At 41.9% G+C, this 14,324-nt stretch overlaps 1 pseudogene; it reads left to right on the top strand.

Moving 5' to 3' along the window:
• The first annotated feature begins 1,676 nt into the window (after window positions 1-1,676).
• On the top strand, window positions 1,677-4,748 carry LOC138839868 (ubiquitin carboxyl-terminal hydrolase 27-like; annotated as a pseudogene).
• Window positions 4,749-14,324: the final 9,576 nt, after the last annotated feature.

Genomic DNA, 14,324 nt, shown 5'->3' with positions numbered 1-14,324 from the left:
TTCTTTCTTGCTATAGTTTTTAATGTGTTTATAATGTACTATGTGATTTTTTGTTTCTTTTGTATGTTCTTCTCCCACAATATAACCCCTGTTTTCACTGTTTTTGATTCCAGTGCCCTGCATCTTGTACATTCATTTTTATAATTTGGGGAGACGGGAAATAACAAAATGTTTAAATAAGGATACAGGTTGACCCATTGTAACAATGAGATGTACATGATACTATGATGAAAACAAACTTTACAACTTGGAAGGGGGAGGAATTGGGGAGGTGGGGAGGGAAGGGATGGTAGGGAAAAAACAAAGGAGGAGGTAACAATGCTCCATAGGAAATGTACTCATTACCTTACTCATGTAACTGTAACCCCTCTGTACAGCATTTTTTAATAAAAACACACACACACATATGCATATATATATATATATATATATATATATATATATATATATATAGTATTTTATCTCCCTTCCCCATCTAGACAAAGACCGAATTTCAACATTTGAAATGTGGTTTCTACTCAACAAGTATATCCCTTTACCACTAGCACATTGAAAAATTCAAACTCTATTCATAAGTCAGAAAGTTTCTATACTGTGATTTAGAGTTCATAACAGGTGAGGATTATTATTTCCATTTTTAAGCATCAGATGACACAACTAAAGCCCAGAGAGATTATATGTTTTATCTGAATGCACACATCTAGTAACTAATTTGACTCACCGTCAGCTGAATCTGATGTCCATCCTTATGCTTCCTGCCCTCTCCACTCCAGAATAACACCTATCCACTTTACTCCTTGAATTTGTCCCTTAGGGATTCATACCAAAGAATTTCCATTGCTCCAAGTCCCTCCTATCTGACCTCAATGAACATATTTTTTTCATTAGAGAACAGGCCAAGGGGGTGCCCCCCTCCCTTGTGACTAGATCTATGGAAAGGTCAGGCCTGGATGAAGAGTAATTGGAGCCCAAGTTAACCTAGACCTTTAAATACCCCAGCAGCCAGGGACATTGTGGGGGTGGTGGAGAGAATGAAAGAGGCTGTGGAGAGTTGCTTAGATCTAGAGTGGGGACTGGGAAGAGGGATCGAGGGAGTGGCACAGAAATTATGAGGGGAGTTACAGCAGTATCTTAGAGACTTCATTTTGAGAGGCTTCAAAGAGGGTAAGGCAGAAATCGCTGCTGTCCTGGGCTTCCTTCATTTTGGAGGCTGGGAGTTTTCCATCTCCCAGGCCTTAGTACCCAAAGCCAGTCGGGGCAGAGTCCTGACTTTCACAAAGTACTGAGATTCAGAAGTTTTCTTTAAACCTTTCTAGCTACAGTATCTGCTCACCACAGTTTCCTTCCCGTGTTATTCAATTTCTATATCTGTCCTGGAAACCTTCCTCCAGGATGTGATGAGATGTGCTGGTCACGTGGATCCTATTTTCCCATGTTTAAGGAACTTGCAGAGGGAAGCAGAGTAGAAAGTAACAATGATAAGGCTAGGATGGTCTTTGGAATGATAAGGCTGGCTCTGGAGTAAGAGGACTTCTTTCCTTCACACCTGCTTGGAACTAGCACCAACCATCCCCATCCTGCTCAGTGTCTGTGATCCAGGTAAAGCCAAGACTTGTTTCAGATTTCTGTCTCTGGCAAGGCCTTCAGCAGATTCCTGCCCATAGAGTTGGGTCCCTATGAACAACTTTAAGATAGATGAGAATTGGAAAAAGAAACCGTGGGTAAGAGATCAGGAAATGTGAGGCAAAATTTTATGTCTTTCATCACAATATCTTTCTTGCTTACAGACACAGATTAATAAGAGACATGAACAGGGACTCATGCCTATAATCCTAGCTACTCAAGAGTCTGAGATCTGAGGATCGAGGTTTGAGCCAGCCTGGAGAGGAAAGTTGATGAGACTTTGATTGTCTCCAATTAACTACTAAAAAGAGCCAGAAATGGAACTGTGGCTCAAGTGATGGAATGCTAGTTTTGAGGAAAAAAGCTCAGGGAAAGTGTCCAGGCTCTGAGTTCAAGCCCCAGGACCTGCACAAAAAAAGGAAATACATTAATTGATACACTGAGACAAAAATGGCTTCACTTAGTAGGAGATGACTACCATAGAACTGTATGTTGTCTTATGTTTAAAGATCACATATATGGCAAAGATGGCCAAAAGTAAACACAGATATTAGTTAAGGAAGTAAAAACAGATTTTATTCAATAACTGACAATAATGAAAAGAGCTAAGCTTTATTCTTAGGAGGTTTAAAAAAAAAGAATGAGATGAGAGAATAGAGACTCAGTAGAGTCAGGTAAGTGATAAAGTACAAAGGGATTATCAGTTATGGTTTGTGTGAATAGGTTAGCTGTGCCCCCTGGCTGGTGTCCATTCTCCACAAACTAGGAAAGAAGACCCTCTTGAGGGATCAGCCCTTCCTGATGGTTGCATTTCAAAGGAATGGTTCTCGGGTACTTGGTAGAGATATTTCTAAGTGCAGGATATATATATATATATATATATATATATATATATATATATATATATACACACATATATATATATGAAAAAGTTTGCAATTATGAATATATATATTCATAATTGCAAACTTTTTCAGTAAATGCACTAAGAAAGGTGGGAGGCCTATTATATGGTGTTGACTAGAACAAATAATAAATTCTGGCATACTGAGCTTTCTTTTTTGTTTTCTTTCTTTCTTTTTTTTTTTTGTTGGCCGTGGGGCTTAAACTCTGGGCCTGGGTGCTGTCCCTGAGCTCTTTAGCTCAAGGCTAGCGCTCTACCACTTGAGCCACAGGGCCATTTCCAGTTTTCTGGTGGTTAATTGGCGATAAGAGTCTAATGGACTTTCTTGCCTGAGCTGACTTTGAACCATGATCCTCAGAGCTCAACCTCCTAAGTAGCTAGGAATACAGTCGTGAGCTATCAGCACCCAGCATCTTGAGCTTTCTTAGATTTTTTTTTTGTCAGTCCTGGGGCTTGAAATCTGGACCTGGGTGCTGTCCCTGAACTCCTTCGCTCAAGGCTAACACTGTGCCACTTAAGTCACAGTGCCACTTCCAGCTTTTTCTGAGATTAATTTGGATCCTCAGATCTCAGCCTCCTGAGTAGTTAGGATTACAAGCATGAGCCATTGGCACTGGCTCAGATAATATTTTTTTTGTGCCACTCCTGGGGCTTAAACTCAGGGATTAGGCACTATCCTGGTGCTTTTTGCTCCAAGCTAGCACTCTAGCACTTTAGCCACAGTTCCACTTCTAGATTTTTGGTGGTTTCTTGAAGATGAGTGTCATGCACTCTCCTGCCTGAACTGGCTTTGAACTGCGATCTTCAGATCTCAGTCTCCTGAGAAGCTAGGATTACAGGTGTGAGTCACCAGCACCCAGCTCAGATTTGTATTTTAATGGGTAGATGGGATCTTCCTATGAACATGACTTTAGGCTGAAGTTATTGTCCTCTTACTACTACTGCAGTGTTTGGCTGGAGTAAGCATATACTGAGAGGTCTTCCATAGTAAAGACACTGAAAACACTGCAAGAGAATAGCAATGGAAAACCCAGAAATTTCAAGCTTTCACCTTAGTAGAAATTTCTCACCAGAAATATACTGTTCTAAACTTTGGAAATAAGTATTCTTCCTGGTAACTCATTAGACAGTAGTTAGGACTTCTAGAGAATAACCCAAAAAGGAATAAAACCTACCTCATTCCCACAAATGCTTTAGGAACTGAATTGCCCAGTCCACACTTACATGCCAATACTGAGGGATATCTTCCTTTTCTATGGTCACCAATATGAAATGCCTAATTTGGAATTGTGTCAGCTCTCTTTTGGGAGTTGCATTCTGGAAACCCATCTCTTCACACTGTCTGTGAGTTACTGCTTTTAGTGTGGATACATGGCTGCCATTTAACAGAGTATAGGCAATAGGATGCCCAAGATTTCGTCATTGTGGTGTTACATGTCCTACAAAGGCACTGCAAAGGTGATGATGTTGACAAGGCAGCTAACAATCCCAACCACTGTAACTGTGTGGTAGACTAAATCTTCACAGGTAGCCTGCAGTCTGTTGTCACCTGTCAAGCCTGCCATGGCATATCCACCACCATAGCCCCATGAGGGGACATCAGTTTAGTCTTACATGACTTCTTTCCCATCCTGGCCCAGAATGCCAGGGAGGAAGAACAACACAACAAGGAACAAACATATTCCAGAAGGCATCAGGCTTATAGGCTGCCTATGAAGATTTTCAACCCTTGAGCACCTGTATAGGAGGGCCAAACTTAAATGCAACAGTTGCATTAGCTACTAGAAATCTATGAAACATCTCACAATGAAAAAATTATCGACTGTAGCCTGTTTTGATCCCAAGTGATTTGAACACTTGGCCAGAGAAAATTCCTACACACATTTCCCTTGCAAATAGATTTGACAACTTTCATAGTTTCAAGTAGGAGAGCTGACTATATGGATAGTTAACTGTTAACTGATAGTAGAAACAATAAGATTATTCCTGGTTTGCTGTGGTTAATCACCAAGGCCATTACACCAGCTTCATCTGGTACTACAACACCAGAGGTTCAAGTGTGATGATGCTGTCATCACCAAGGCCATCTTTTAAGGACATACTGGACAGTGAAGGATATTTACTGTTCTATCACAAACAGGCCCTGGAACAAAGCATAAATAATTTTAACCAATTGCTCATCAAAAAAATCTATGAAGGAAATAAATACATAATCTTCTGAAGCTTCATAAATACCTCAAATAAAAGATGATAACATTATACTACAATAACCATAACTAGAGTATAAGTAATCTACATATCATGGGCCAAGAAGTGAGAATAAGAAAGGAACAGCACCTGGATCTGGCACCTTATGCCTGTATTACAAGGTACTCAGGAGGCTGAGATCTGAAGATCCAGGTTTGAAGCCATCCTGGGCAGCAAAGCTTGTGAGACTCTTATCTCCAATTAACCAGCAAAATCTAGAAGTGGAGACATTCACAACCTTTAGCCAAAAAGCTAAGGAAGAACATGAGGCCCTACGTTCAAGTTCCAGTACTAGCCAAAACAAACAAGCAAACAAAAAATTTTTAAATCCCTATAAAATCCCACTATCCCAGAGACACAATTTGAAAGAATAAAAGCTAGTTTTCAGTGAGTGCCCTGAGCACACAATCTCAAACTGCTGGGGGAAAGAGGTTGTTCAGAAAAACATGCTCCTGTGTAGTCTTGGATTCCTTGAAGCCTTCTATAGTCATACACATTCTAATCTAGTTCAATATAAAAGACAAAGTTCAGCCTGAAGCAATGGGGAGCCAGTATCTGGGGATTTGAGCTGAGCCAGTATTTGCTCTTTAGCAATCACTTGTTGACCACATCCCTTCAAGGCCACTTCCCCTGCCATCAGGCTAGGATCTTACCCTTCCTCTTTGTTAGACCTTCCTTCCAGATCTAATGAATAGGAAGGTAGAGGGAAAGGCAAGGAAACAAAAGAGTAGGGCTCAAAGGATGTCTTGTGCTGCCTCATCTGTACCACTTATTAAATGAAGATACAGACTCAGCACATCTCTTTCCTGAGAAATTGTAGACATAGGGAGTCAAACACTGAAAGGTTGTTGCTCACTGTATTACTATTCAAAAACAAGTTTAAACTTTCTAATCCCCTGTAGAATCCCTGACTGAGTCATCCTCTTCACTTCACATGACAATACTAGTACTTCAGGTTTCATGTTAACTCTGCTATTAATTTAGGCTGATATAGATCAAATGGAGAGACAGTGATCACACTTTAGCTTGCCTCTTACCTCTTCACCCAACAGGCACTCCAGGTAACAGTGGAAACAAAGTATGTATAGATATATGGAGAATACATGGATATGTAAAACCTCAGGCCTTCTCAGATCTAGAGCTTACCTATACAGTACTGTTCAGTCAACTCCTCTATGAAGCAGGTATCTGATACAGCTGGAAGAATTGGCTTCCGGGCTTATTTGACACTGACTCCTCCCCCCAAATGGCTTTTCCTGCCCTTCATCTCCACTCAATACAATGAGTCATTAGTCTCCACTGAAGGTCATTTCTTCATTCAATCTGTTTTGTCCTAAATTTTTATTTAATTTAGCATTGTATTATATTGCTTATTGCAAAATGCCTGTGGGAGGGTATAATATTAAATTTGCTGGGCTGGGAAGGTGGCTCAGTGGTAGAGTGCTTGCCTTGCATGCCTGAGGCCCTGGGTTCGATTCCTCAGCACCACATAAGCAAAAAGGGAAAAGCCGGAAGTGGCGCTGTGGCTCAAGTGGTAGCGTGCTAGCCTTGAACTGAAAAGCTGAGGGACAGCGCCCAGGCCCAGAGTTCATGCCCCATAACCGGACCCCCCAAAAATATATTAAAGTCGCTGTTGGAGTTTCTCTTCTGATTGACCCTATAGTAACCTATAACTCCTCTTTCTCCCCTGCTCTCTTTTTTGCTCTCTCTCTGTCTGCCTCTGTCACACACACACACACACACACACACACACACACACACACACACACACACACACACACACACACACACACACTTATGGCTTCCTTCTACCTTTTCCTTTTAATAAAAATCCCTTATATGTACTGATCAAACATGGGAGATATTTCATATAAATTTTCTCCAGAGACATTACAAGAACAAACCAAACTAGAGACATCAGTGTTTTTTGCTTCTACAGAAAAAAAAAAATAGACAGGGATATTAGATGAACCTATCAAGGACAAAAGTCCTGTAAGTGACACAGAACAGGTCTAACTTCAATACCTGCTTATATTGAGTCACTCCTTTGCTATACATATGCAGAAGTCCGAACCTTATTGTGTACAATTCTGCTGATAGCTCTATTTTCTCACTGACACACATTTTCCCACCCAAGAATTTATTGACTAGATACAGTTATATCTTATTCCACAAACTATACCAAAAGTTGGGAAAGGTCAAAGAGTAGACAAGATAATGTCTCTTCCCTGAGTCAGATTACAAAAAGGTTGTACCAAGCAAGCATTTACTGTCACCCAATCAAACAGGTAAAAAGTGCTACTTGCCGGGTGCCAGGAAACATACCTGTAATCCTAGCTACTCAGGAGGCTGAGATCTGAGGATTGCAGTTTGAAGACAGCCAGGTTAGGAAAGTCTGTGAGACTCTTTTTTTGGGGGGGGGGGTGGGGAAGAGTGGGTCCGGTGGTGGGGCCTGAACTCTGGGCCTGGGCGCTGTCCCTCAGCTCTTCAGCTCAAGGCTAGTGCTCTACCACTTTAGCCAGAGCGCCACTTCCGGCTTTTTTCTTTTTGCTTATGTGGTGCTGAGGAATCGAACCCAGGACCTCATGCATGCAAGACAAGGGCTCTACCACTGAGCCATCTTCCCAGCCCATGTGTGAGACTCTTATCTCCAATTATCACAGAAAAAGCTGGAAGTGGTGCTGTGGCTCAAGTGGTAGAGTGCTATCCTTGAGACAAAAGGGGCTCAAAGAAAGTGCTCAGGTGCAGAGCTCAAGCCCCAGGACCAGCAAAAAAAAAAATGCTTGTCTGTTTTAATATTTTATTCTTCCTACTTCATTAAAATGGATTTAAAGCAAGAGTGGAATGTGGAGGAGGCCCTATTTAAGATGAAATTGTTGACAGAGGAATAAAAAGTCTAGGTAGAAGGAAGAAATTCAAGACCAGAAAATGGGCCAGATGGACCACAGATATGAAAGCTTAGGGTTCAAGCTGCTCTTGAGAGAGCAGAATTTAAACTATGGTTCAAGTGATAGCAAATCAATAGGTCCCACAAAACAGAGAATAGCCAATCAAAAATAACTGAAGCAAAGACATACAATGCCATTGTCTGGGCGCTGTTGTTCTCTTTGGCTGACTAGCAGATCACTTTAACTCTCTTGTAATAAACCACCATTTCTCTTATCCTCTTGTCTTATCCTCCTCTATTTGGACCGTGGCTCTAAATATCCATGATAGGGAAGATGTTAACTTTTTTTAGCATTCATTCTCCTATTTTCTGACCAAAAAAAAGTCTTTTGGGGGGAGGAAAGAGGGATTTTTATTCTTTATACTAACATGAATACTACAAAATAGTTCCATTGTAATATTTCCATATATGCATATGATGTGCTTTGATAAAGTCTATCCCCTCTTATTCTCCTTCCTCCACCTTCATTTGGCTTTTAAAGATTCACTTAAGAAAGGGTAGCCCCTCTGTACAACACCTTGAGCACAAAAGCTCAGAGAAGCGTCTAGGCCCTGAGTTAAAGCACCAGGACCAGCATCAAAAGAGAGAAAGAATTCACTTAAGAGCACTTAAGAGTAAAATCTTTCCCACCATACATTCCTTAAACTTTAATTTATAGAAGACCACTCTCAAATACTTATTGAAACATGCCTGTGCTTAGTGTATGACAAAGGCTTTTCACTTGATATTTAATTCACAGAACCCTATGAAACCAGTACTTCAATTACCTCTTCTTTTACAAGTGAGAAAATAGCTTTGAAGCTATAGGGAAAGAATACTGAGATTGACTCCCTCCCTCAGTCATGCCCAGGAGACACCTATGAGTTCTATCTCCTCCTAGTACTTTCCATGGCTTCTCTTCCTTGGGGGTAATTAGTGGTCAGTTTGTGGTTAGGATTTGTTCCTAAAGGCAGAAAAACTTTGGGTCAGTTCTAACCAGATTGAAACACCTAGGGCTAGAATGTGGCTCAGTGGCAAAGCACTTCCCTAGCAAGTCCAACGAATGTCCAAGGTTCAATCCCCAGCATAAACAAGAAAGAAAGGAAAAAGGGAAGAACGAAAAGGAGGGAGGGGGAGACTGGGAGAGAGAGAGAGAGAGAAGACAAATTGAGAAACCTACACAGTAGAAATGTATGGGTCCTTAGGCTGATGTTTTTGTAACAAACTTGTACTTAAGTGTTCATGCATATATGGATTGCATCACACATATAGATACAGATATAGATATAGATACAGATATATACTTAAAACTATAATATGGCAACCTTGTACATGCTCAGATCCCTTCCAAAACTCTGGAAGAGTATGATCTCTGTTTCCTCTAACATCAACCCATTCTCATTACTATAAACTCCTCCCATACTCTGAACCCTAGAAAGCTGAAAAAAAAATTTTGAGGGGGGGGGGGTCCAGTCATGGGGCCTGAACTCTGGGCCTGGGCGCTGTCCCTCATAGGAAGCTGAAAATTTTTAACTACGTATTTGCTTCTTGAGCTACATAGATTAGAACCATCATTTCCCTTAAAGGTGTCCCCCCAACACACACACTCATTGCTTTGCCACTTTACTTCTTTTTATTTTATCTTCATTTTTTGTTGTTGTTGGAAGTGCCAAAAATGTAGGATCTTCAGCAAATAATTGAATGAACACACACACACACACACACACACACACACACACACACACACACACACACACACGGCCAAAAAAAAACAGTTTAACAGAGAAAAGGGAGACGGCATCAGGCTGAAGAAACTAAACAAAAGCAAGATGTGAGTAAGTTCAGCTTATTCTTTGAATAAAGCAGGTCGCGTAAGGTGGTATGCAGGTAGAGTGGAGTTTAGAAACCCTGGAGCCAACCTGCACTCCATCTCTGCCTCTCCATTCCCAGTTTCCATTAGGTCTCTGAAACCTTTCCAAGGTCACTCTTAAAATGCCTTTCTGCCTCTCCATCCCCATGGCAACAGCTTTCAGGCTCACTCCCCCGCCCCTCGCTTCCTAGGTGGTCTGCCTGCAGACTGCCTGCCCCTCTGTGAGCCTGCAAACATTCAAGTCTGATCCTGTCTCAGTAACCTCGCCAACTTGTATCTTTGTACAGCCTCCTTGGCTCTTGTGACCAGCTCCCTTGGTATCTCCACCTCTGGTCATCACCCCTACACCCCCAACTTGAGGCATAACAATATTATCCAGTGGACTCACGAAAAAGATACACATAATCGCCTTTTATAAATGAATGTTCTGTGTAAGCCAAGGCAGGAAAGAAGAGCTGGGGTCAGTTTATGCCTCCCAGGGTCACATCCCTCCTCCAGCCTCCCCCTACACACATACCATTGGCCTTCTGTGAGAGTGGATTCGAGACCCACTGCTTCACAAGACAGGAGAGATAATTATAGAATGCAAGGACTAGTTTCTATTCCTTTCCCTTTTGCCCAATCCCCCAATTCTTCCCAGTCACTCTTCCTACTGGCCTGCCGGCCTCCCCATTCTCCCTTCTGGTGCAAAAGCTGATAAAAGCACACCACCCCACTTCTTTTCCAGAAATCAGGCAGCAGCGACTCACTGGAAGTGAGGGGCAGGGGGCAAAGAGATAGGAAGGGAGACTTCTGACTTGAAGATGCTGGGAAGGAAATCTGGAGGGTCTGAGTGGGCCATAGGTAGCTGGGAAACTGCCACTTAGAATCTAAACAAATAGCATAGTGGCTAGCGGTAGCATTTTGTTACCTGTGACAAGGGACTGCATTGTCTGCCGGAGTGGAGGCAATGTCAGCTGCCCCAGCAGAGAGAGAAAATTTAGGAGAGATTAGGGGAGGAGACTGTGGCAGAGACTAAAGGAATCATACATGATGAGAGCAGTGGCAGCAGTATCGGCTGAGGTTAGTTTATGGTACGCCACCTTCTCCCCCTTGCCTTCTCCTTGTACCTTGGTGAAGCCCATCCCCCATTTCTAACCTCTGACTCGACACCAACTACAAGAGGAAAATAATAGGCCTCACCCAAATTCATAAGGTGTTATAAAATACTGAGGTGCCTACAGCAATAGATGGGACTGAAATGGCTTCGCACTTCCAGGAATTTTAGGGCCTCCCATTGCACAAACACCTCGGAGATGCCAGTCAACTTGGAAACATTGAGTCCCTATTCATTTTGAGGGACATGAGCTGGGGTCCTAACATCATGAAGGCCAAGTTCTTCACAAGGATTGAGCGTAGCTTTCTTGTAAAGTCCCAACTATCTGGAAAGGTCCCATAGTTTGGAGACTAAATACTTTAGAGCCTCTGACCTCCTGGCTAGATCTAGCCATCTGGTAGGACTCCAGCACATGGCAAGGCCCTAATAATCCCAGAGGCCATGGACAACTATGGAGCCAGGGCATGTTTGAGACTTCTAGCAATATGGAGGATGCAAGCACTTTCTGGAGCCCAAGTTTTTCAAAGGGTTGTGGCAACTCCCAAGACTTCTGCAGTTCTTGTAATTAGAGTAATTCCCATGACTGGAGCACTTCTCAGAGCCAGAGCAACCTAGCACCAAGTAAGCCAGGCCCAAAGAAACATAGGTCCCATGGTTTCCCTTATTTGCAATATCTAGTATAGGTATGAGTCAAGCGGAAAAGGTCAGATAATGTGATGTTAGGAAAATGAACCCTTAAATATGTATTTTAATGTTTTCGTTTCTTTCATGCATGTGTTTCTAACGCATTTATAAGATTATTTCTTTGTTGCTTTGTATGTCCCTCCCCCACAGTGTAACCCCCGCTTTCACTATATTTGATGTCAGTATAACATGTGGAGGAGATGGGGACAAACAAGTCGTTTAAGGATTCAGGTGGACCTGTTGCAACAATGAGAAGTACAAAATGTCATGTCAAAACCAGCTTTACAATGTCGGTGTGGGGGGGGAGGGGGGTATGATTGGGTGGGGGAGAGGGGGGTGGCTGGGAAGGGAGGTGAAGGGTAAACAAAGGAGGAGGCTGCAATGCTTGGTAAGAAATGTATGCATTATCCTGCCCATGTAATTGTAACCCCTCTGTACAGTATGTTCTCAAATAAAATAAAATAAAATTTTAAATTAAAAAAAAAAAAGAAACCTAGCACCTCTGAGACTTCTAGAATTTCACAAGGTTTATCTGTGTTAGAATCTCCAAAGTACTTTGGAGACACCCAAGTGCCTCACAAAGCCCTAGCAATAGAAAGGCCCTCAGTACTCTCGGTGGTAGAAATACATCTATGTCTGCCAGAACTTCAAGGGTCCCAGGTACATGCAAGCATCTAGGTCTATCAAGTAACTTTAGCACCTCAGTGGTTACCAGTACCTCTCTGATCTCAAGAACCTTGAAAGTTGGATTTACCCCCCAAAAGATCCCAGTAGCATAAGAGCCCCAAGAGTTTCTAAGGGCCCTAAGAACCTTTGAGGCTCCAAGAACCTTAAAGCATCCTAGCACCATCAAGGTTTCCAGCACCATTAAATTCTAGAGAATAACTATGTTGAAAAAATAACTTTACAACTTTGGGGGGCGTGTGGAGATGAGGGGGTGAGGGAGTATAGTCATGGAGATGGGAGGGAAGGGATGGTAGGGGAAAAACAAAGGTGGAGGCAACAATGCTTGATAAGAAATGTATTTATTGCCTTGCTCATGTAATTGTAACCCCTCTGTACAGTACTTTCACAATAAAAAAAAAACTTATTTAAAAATGCTAAAGAATCTCTGAGGAACAAAGCACCATGAAGTCGCCTAGCACTTTTGAGGACTTAATCACCTTGAACACTCTAAGTACTTCAGAGACAGTGAGTGCCTCAAAGACCTTTGAGGCATCTCAGAGCCTCCAAGAGATTGAAAGTCTACCATTTTGAAAGCCCCAAGTACTTGTGAGGATCCCACCACTTTAAAAACATTTTACATTCCGGAGGACCCCCTCCCCAAGTATAATGAAAGCCTGGAGTACCTTCAAAGATCAAAGCATCTTCAAATCCCTCAGTACCTTGAATTCCCTGATCAGGTCTGAGCCTATCAGAATTTCAGAATCCCCTGAAATCTCAGGGGAGCTAAACATTTCAGAGATCCCTTGTTCCTCAGAAACATTAAGCGTCTTTCAGAAACAAAGAATCTCCAAGGCTTGGGGTGGTTTGAGGGCCTGGAAAAAACTCAATCCTCATGCACTATCAAATGAGAGAAAAGCTTCAAATAAATGACATGAGGCATCATTTTCAAGGTGGGCATCTGTGCTAAAGAGAGACTTATTTGGGTGTCTCTGCAAAAATTAGGGGTGCTGCTGGGGGGAGAAATGAACAGAACATTTGGGAACCTGAAGAAGGTAATTGCCCAAAGTTTGTACTGCCAGGTGCCAGTGACTCATGTCTTTATTCCTAGCTACTCAGGAGATTGAGATCCGAGGATCACGGTTCAAAGCCAGCCCAGGCAGGAAAGTCTGTGAGACTCTTTTCTCCAAGTAAGCACCAGGAAACTGGCATTGTTGCTGTGGCTCAAGTGGTAGAACACTCAACTTGAACTGAAGGGCTCAGGGACAGAACCCAGACCCAGAGTTCAAGCCCCATGACCAACAACAACAAAAAAGTTTGTAATGTCCAGGTACCTGGAGTATAAGTTAGTGAACCAGGGTAGTTTGCTTGAGTATACATTCCTCTGAGGAGGCAAAGCAAATGAAGAAAGGAACAAAATGGAAAGTCTACAATTTGTGGTGAGAGTCCATAACAGAGATCCTAAGGATTAGCCATTATAATCCATTGAGACTCTGAAACAAGAGGAAGCCAGAGACAGAGCAAAGAACAAAAACCAAATTACGGTTGTTCAAGTTCCTAGAAGTGTTTTGCCAACCCCAGGTCACAATGCACAGACACATCCTCTACTTCTACCAGAAACACAGCTATAGCTAGTGATAGAGAAATATACTTGGTAAGAAAGGGCAAGCAGAAAAGTCAGAAGATCTCCCAGGAAAATGAGTATTAATTATTTGGAAGGGGAAAAGAAAGGGAAGAAATTAGTGTGTTTGGTACTAGATTTTGAATTGATGTGTGTCACTTTAGATTTATATCTTGCAATTCTTATTTCAGATTTTCCACTTTTACTTGTTTGAGCTTAACATTTTGTATTCATAAGTCATACTTTGCTAAAAGATCAGAGTTGATGTTGGTATTTGACATGAGAGTTTTAGTTTTCTTGAGAAATGTTTGGCAATGTGAAAATATATATGAGGAAAGTGACAGATATCTGTACATTTGAATGGAATCAACAATAAAAAGTGCATCCAATATAAGTAAATATATTAGATAAAGCTCATTTATGTGATACTCCTACATATTTGGTGTTTGTTTTGTGCAAAGATTGATATTTTCCAAGAAAATGCTTACTACAGAATATACAGAAAATATAAGCACAGGGGCTGGGAAGATGGTTCAGTGGTAGAGCACTTGCCTTGCATGCCTGAGGCCCTGGGTTTGATTCCTCAGCACCACATAAGCAAAAAGAAAAAAGTCGGAAGTGGCGCTGTGGCTCAAGTGGTAGAGCGCTAGCCTTGAGCTAAAAGAGCTGAGGGACAGCACCCAGGCCCAG

Source organism: Dipodomys merriami, unplaced genomic scaffold (assembly GCF_024711535.1).
Source record: "Dipodomys merriami isolate MVZ:Mamm:240054 unplaced genomic scaffold, mDipMer1.0.p SCAF_3, whole genome shotgun sequence".
Lineage (NCBI taxonomy): Eukaryota > Metazoa > Chordata > Mammalia > Rodentia > Heteromyidae > Dipodomys > Dipodomys merriami.
Note: the sequence above shows the minus strand (reverse complement) of the source record. Positions and strands in the feature narration are given on the sequence as shown.